Source organism: Cavia porcellus, unplaced genomic scaffold (genome assembly GCF_034190915.1).
Source record: "Cavia porcellus strain 051 isolate PalLab524CR breed Dunkin Hartley unplaced genomic scaffold, mCavPor4.1 scaffold_24, whole genome shotgun sequence".
Taxonomy (NCBI): domain Eukaryota; kingdom Metazoa; phylum Chordata; class Mammalia; order Rodentia; family Caviidae; genus Cavia; species Cavia porcellus.
Genome location: NW_026947507.1, coordinates 13,914,943 through 13,921,550, shown reverse-complemented (window position 1 = coordinate 13,921,550; position 6,608 = coordinate 13,914,943). Strand labels below are relative to the sequence as shown.

The following is a 6,608-nucleotide window of genomic DNA, read 5'->3' as shown; positions in this document are numbered from 1 at the left end:
CCCACCGTAGGTCCTTGGCTTAGACCCTGGTTGGCCATGCCATGGTCTGCCAAGGCCCTGAGGCCCTCGTCCTTTTTCTAGGGCCAGGCACAAACTAGACGGAACCTGGATGCACACAAGCTTGCACTCATTTCCTCTCCGTAAAGAAATCCCCTCGGAGAGAAATTTAGACCTGGGCAGCATCTAACAGTCCAGCGGCTTACGTGCAGGATGGGGTAGGGCCTGGCTTAGGTCGAGTCGTGCTGGGGAGGCACGCTCTTACCCGTCATTGACTCACCTACCCTGCTGTGTATTGTCACCTTATGGAGGAGAATGAGGGATGCCCGCCATATCTAGACTCGGTCGTGGGCCAATTGAGCAAGCCATGCATATGCCTGAGGATCTTCTTGTCCATTTCGGGCTACCGCTATTTCTATTCATCTTATTGGTTGGTCTGTGATGGATCTCCAGTAGGGCAGGTCTGATCTTCAGTCGAGGGCTTTGTTGCCCGTGTCAGTCTCTCCGGTATCCACAGTGGTTCTCGTCCCGGTTCCTGTGGGAAAACACAAACCGCGCCTCGGTTCCAGCTGACCACTGGATCCGGGCCCATCCATTGTCCTGTCATAGATAACCGCGCCTTTGGAGGCAGGCCTTGGCTTACTCCCCCTTTTTGTTTTTTATTTTTTATTTTTATCTTTTTCGTTTTTTTTTTTTTTTTTTTTTTTAATTATTGGTACCAGGGATCGAACTGGCGATTGCCTGCTTACAAGGCAGGCGCTTATGCCGCTAAGCTAAATCCCCAGCCCCCATTTCCTCGACCGGCGTTTTTCTCAGCCTGCTCGGCAGAGAACTCTGCGTACCAGGCTCGCCAATCCAGGTAACTGCCCGAGGGCAGACACGCCTTTGCCAGCTGAATCCAGTCCGCGGGGGTGAGGGGCCCAGAAGACAGGTTCTCCAGCATGGCAATGGTGTAAGGCGCAGTCGGCCCAAAGGTTGTAACTGCATTTTTAAGTTCTCTAATCTGCTTTATCTCAAAAGGCTCCCATACACTGCGTCCCTGGCCCATAGCTACTTGTACAGGAAATATCCCGTAGGGGCCACTATCTATCCCAGGTGGATGTACCTCATGAGACAAGCGTCCCCCCTGCCAAAGCCGCCTGTAAAAATACCGACCCGCCGGCGGCGGAGCATAAGACAGCGGCCGTGATTGGGCGGAAAATGGGGGCCCGTGCATCACTTCCTGTTCTGGCGAAAGGGGAGAGAGCTCCCAGGCGGCCGCCTCGTGGCGAGGAATCGCCTCCGGAAACGGCCCCCAAGGTGGGGCGGAAGGCTTCGCCTCCCTCTCGCGCCGGGGAGCGCTCAGCAGCTCTCTACTCCTCCGCAGACCAGGTTGAGCAGAGCGCAATTCGCGGGGCAACGCTGGAAAAGAACCCTGCGACTCCTTATTGAGCGACTTAGGCTCCTGACAGCTGGTCTCTTTGGCCTCCTTGCCATTCAACTTTCCCTCGTCCTCGGAGTCAGACGACTCCGAGGCTAGAGCCCCGTCCTCCTCCTTAGCATCCTTGTTCCCCTTGACGGACCCCTCTCGGGAGCTCCCTGACTGGGCCTGCTCAGATACCCTGCGTACTTTTGTAAGCTCTTGAGAGCTTTCTCCACAACCACCCTCGCTCTTAATGTTGCTACCTAACATGTTTCCCATCTTTTAATATGTTACTCACCGCGTGAGGCCCAAGGAATCCGCCACTTACGCGTGAGCCTGAGGGGAGTCTAAAAGCCCTGTAGGTGCGCGCCACCCAGAGCCCAGGCTTATCCCCAACTCACCTGTCTCGCAGCTCTGTACTGGAGCGTTGTCCACTTCCACGTCTCGGGGGTGATCAGTCCCCGGGCGGGCCTCCAAATGTCGATGTCCGCTCCCGGCCGGCAGGAAGGACACACGACAAAGTCTGGTAGTGGACAACCTTTTCTTTTTATTTTTCTTCTCCGTACAGCCTGCCCTGAGATCGCTCCCAGCCGAAGCCTCCTCTGGTCCGCTCCCCGCGGCTCCTTCCGGGCTTCGCCCCGAAGCCTCTACCGGTCCGCTCTCCGCGGCTCCTTCTGGGCTTTTACTTCCGGGCTTCTACCTGGCTTCTTCTTCCGCCCAGGGGTGGCACCGGTATATATACGGGTACAGTGTCCAATCATGTTAAAGTAAGCAAGGCAAGCTGATTGGCTAACATCATCAGTTGCCAGGCAGACTATATTGTTGAGCGGGTTGTTTACGCGGTAAGCAGGAAACTAACATATTCGATGGGAGGGGTAATCTACCTCAGGCTTTGCTCTTTACCACAGGCCGCACGTCCGCCGCGCAAGGCGAGCTATCACAGACGCGGCTCCCAACAATGTACAAATTATTTTCCATTTCCATTCTTTAAAAAAACAGACAAAGTGTGGTGGTGCACATTTAATCCTAGCACTGGGAGGCTGAGGCAGGAGGACTGCTGTGAGTTGGGGGCTAGCCTGGGACACACACTGAGTTCAAGGCCAGCCTGAACTGCACAGTGAAATTCTGTCTTAAAAAAAAAAGTCATTAATGGTCAGGAGTGCAACACTTTCACTGACATCAGTTCCTACCCCATAATGGGATAACAAGACGAACTGGTTAGGAGCAATTACTGAAAGGGGGTAGGGTGGTCAACCTGGAGTAATCCTTCACATTGCTATCATGGAATATGATTGAGGACAGAAAAAAATGTCATGAGAGGGTTAGAAGAGCAGTTAACTTAAAGGTATCTCCATAAGACAAGTTTGCATCAAGTTTAAACAGATCAATGTGCTACATTTTTTAAATTTTCAAATAATCAGCAGTTCAGGAACTACTGAGTGTCAAACTTCTCCCACCAACACGGGTCAAGTATAGTAGTAGTAATCTAGTTCTTTCCAGAAAGTAAATATAGAACCCTGGGAATTTCTCCTGCCAGCCATACATTAGGCCCTATATTTGCTCTGCTTCAGTTGTTGATCCATTTGCAATTTGTCTCAAAGACAGCAAGAACCAGGATCATAGAGGAAATGGTCTCAATCTACAGGGCTACTTTGCAAGACCTGTACATCTTTTTAGCCATATATGTGAGAAAAATTGCTGTAGGAGCAGACCAGACCTCTCTAGGAATATATCGTTTCTCAGGAAAGTTCTCATCTGTCTCCTTGTGGTCATACTCATCTAGCTCCTTCCCAATCTTCGCTGTCACCTTTTGGGAGCAATCTGTCTAGGATAAGTGTTTATGGTAGCAGGAGGAGCTCACATGGGTGTAGGTCCTTTATTTCTTCAGTGTTTTTCTTCCTTCCTCTTCTGAAACTCTAGGCATTTTAGATCTTTGAAATTGTCCTACAGGTCACTGAAGCACTGCTCATTTTATTTCCCCTCTGATTTTTAGATAGAATAATTTCTATTGCTTTATGAACAGTTTCTTATACCTCTACTCTGACCTTAAATCTGCATTTATTTCAAATACACTTTTTTAGTTCTAGCACTACCTTTGGGCTTTTATTTATGGTTTCCTTTTTGTTAAATTCCCATCTTTTTATTTATTATGGGTATTTCCTTCTAAGTTCTAAGCATAATTATACCACATTTAAATGACATGCTAAGCTCTACCACTGAGCTATGGCCACAACCTAATGATTGCTTTAAAATCTTTGTCTCTAATTCCAGTATCTGTTAGTAAAAAATTGGCATTTGAGTCACATTTTCCCATTTCTCCATATACTTAGCAATTTTAGATTCTATCCTAGACACTTAAATGAAGTCAAACTCTTACCTTAGGTTAATTCTTTTAGACTTATCTGGGTTGTGTAGTCTGCTCTGGACAGGCATACTATAGGAGTTAGAGCTCTGTGATTTCTACTTGTACTTCTAAACACCTCCTCTGTAGATTTCTCCTTCCTGGGATTTCTCTTCTACTATCGGAGGATTGCAACTGGAAACAGCAGACAACCAAAGGCTGAGGAAAGCAGGCTTTGCAGCACCAAAAGGATGCGGTAGTTCTTGGTTTCTGAGGGAAAATGTGATTGGCTTGAATAATTCCACACACTGGAAGAGAACAAAAGACTGCTACTCAGGGATAAGCAGCAAATAAATGTGCCTGGGGTTCTTGAGCTGAGAAACATACTGTGGTCAGGAACTTATAATGAGGCCATTCCAGGCTCTTCTGATTTTACCAGATATTAAAGCAGTGCACATTAACTGGAATTTATATACCTTATCATCAATACTTACATGGTATCGATTGGGGCCATTCACAGTATGGTATTTCTAAATGACAGTCTTATCCATGGAATCATGGTCATGGTCATCAAAGGTTACAAAGCAAAGCCTCTCTTTCTACTATCTTGGTCAATCATGATTTCAATCACTTCAATTTTTCCATACTGTTCAAAATAATCTCATAGGTAATGTTCTTCAGTGTCTTCTTTAATGCCAACAAAGATCTTCTTCATTGTTAAATGGGCACCTGGTCTTTGAGAATCTTCTCTTGAGCCAGCTCTCTGGTTCCACAACTCTTCCACCCATTTTGTGTGGCCTTGCATTCATAGCTGCATCCACTCCTCCACAGTGGCGTAAGTGACAAACCCAAAGCTCCTGGAAGACTTGGTATTTGGATTGCTCATTACCACACAATCTGTGAGTGTGCCCCATTGCTCAAAATGGCTTTTCAGACTTTCATTAGTTGTTTCAAAGCACAGTCCTCCAATGAAGAGCTTCCGCAGCTGTTCGGTCTCCTTAGTATACTCTGATTTAGACATGATGGCAGTTGGAAGACAGACTGACAATACTTCCTCTGGGAATCCACCAGCAGAAAGACCTACATGTCTTTTAAATACCCACTAACTTCCACGATCCTTGCTTGACTCCTAATTTAATTTTCTCTTTTATTCTGCCTTCCTTCTGTATTTACTGCCAATGCTTTAACTTACACTAAAATCCATAAATATTTCCCCAATATGTGTCTTTTGTCCCTACTAAGACTTTAAATGTCTCCTGAGCACAGACCAAACCTTTGATTTACTCTAAATCAACATGTAGCAGTTATTCACATGCTATTATTTTTTTCAGTGAATCTAATCAAGATACAGGCAAATTGGGTTTTAAATTTTGTTAGTACTACATATAAAGTTATTTCCTTTGATAATCTCAGAAGAAATCAAAAGACTAAATAGCAGGTTTTATATATACAGCTAAGATTTATTACAGCAAAGGATACAGAAAAGGAACAGGAAAAGATCTGTATCTAGTGTCCAGAGAAGGCTAACATAGACTTCATACATCTTTTGTCTAGAGCCACATAGGAATTCTCTTTCTTTGTAGGAACACACTATAGACCTATATGAAATCTCTCTCCTCACTGAAGCCCAACTGGGTCTTAGGGTCCACTGATTTTTGTAGGGAGGCTCACTCATGTATGCATATTCAATCAGAGATGCAATCAGAGATGGCAGCCAAAACTCAGGACCTATCAAGGTGCATACTATCAATCTTGATGTTTGTCTAAAGCAGCTTCACAGACTAGTGCACTCCAGGTATATGTACCAAAAACATCATTGACCCAAAGAACATTCCAAGGATCAGTGTTGGCTAATGTTAAAGGTTGTCCTTCAAAAACAAGCAAGGAATAAGCAAGCAGACTTGCTACAGTAACACCTCAGATGCAACTATATATTCTTGTTTATCATATTATTTATTACTATTTCCTCGCTTACTAATAGAAATAATATGAAGTTAGTCTGGGCATGTGAGAAGATACCTTTAAGACCATTTTATCTCTAAATTATTTCCAATAGTGTCTCTACTCTTCTCAACATATTCCAACTTCCAATGTCTATTCATGGTTATTCTTCACAAGCAAAAAGGCTACCCATAAGTTATGGTATTTGGAAGAGGAACCCTACAATGAACAGGGCTCAAAATAGTAAAAACTACAGGGTTCATCATTTTTGTACAATTTAAATGTGTCTTAAAACCTAAAAATCTCCTTTGTTTCCTGGATTTTCTATTCCATACAACTGTGTCACCCTCTACCTGTGGTTCAAGCCAAAAACCTTAAGATGACATTTGTTCTCCATCCCCTAATTACTGTCACTAAACCCAAATGACATTGTTTCCTAAACTTTTCCAGACTCTATCTCCTTGTCATATGACCTCATATCTGTTATTTCTTGCTTCACTTTCCTTCTCCAAAGGCCATTACTCATTGCAGCAGACTTGTCACTCCCATTCTCTCTTAGAAAACAATACATGACACAGTATAAATTTCTAAAAAGATCTAACATACTAAGAGATTATAACCACTCAAATCATCATTTTTGTTGTTTTTGGTACTGGGGATTGAATTCATGACCTTGCACTTATCAGGCAAGCACTTGGACCATTGAACTAAATCCCTGGCCTAAATCACCATTTTTAGATTGTTTTCTTTGGTGTTATATATATTTAATATCCAATGTCTATTTTATTGTTAGATAAATTTTCTCTTTCAAATTGTAACATATGTCCAAATTCTTGGGAGTCTCTTGGACCATATAACAAGAAACAGTTAATAGCCACTTCCTGTGCCTCATCTTCTCTATATGACCCCTGGGTCTTTTACCAGTTT

At 44.2% G+C, this 6,608-nt stretch overlaps 1 pseudogene; it reads right to left on the bottom strand.

The window, feature by feature from the left end:
- Positions 1-1,926: 1,926 nt before the first annotated feature.
- Positions 1,927-4,761, bottom strand: LOC101787393 (heterogeneous nuclear ribonucleoprotein A1-like; annotated as a pseudogene).
- Between the last annotated feature and the right edge of the window lie 1,847 nt (positions 4,762-6,608).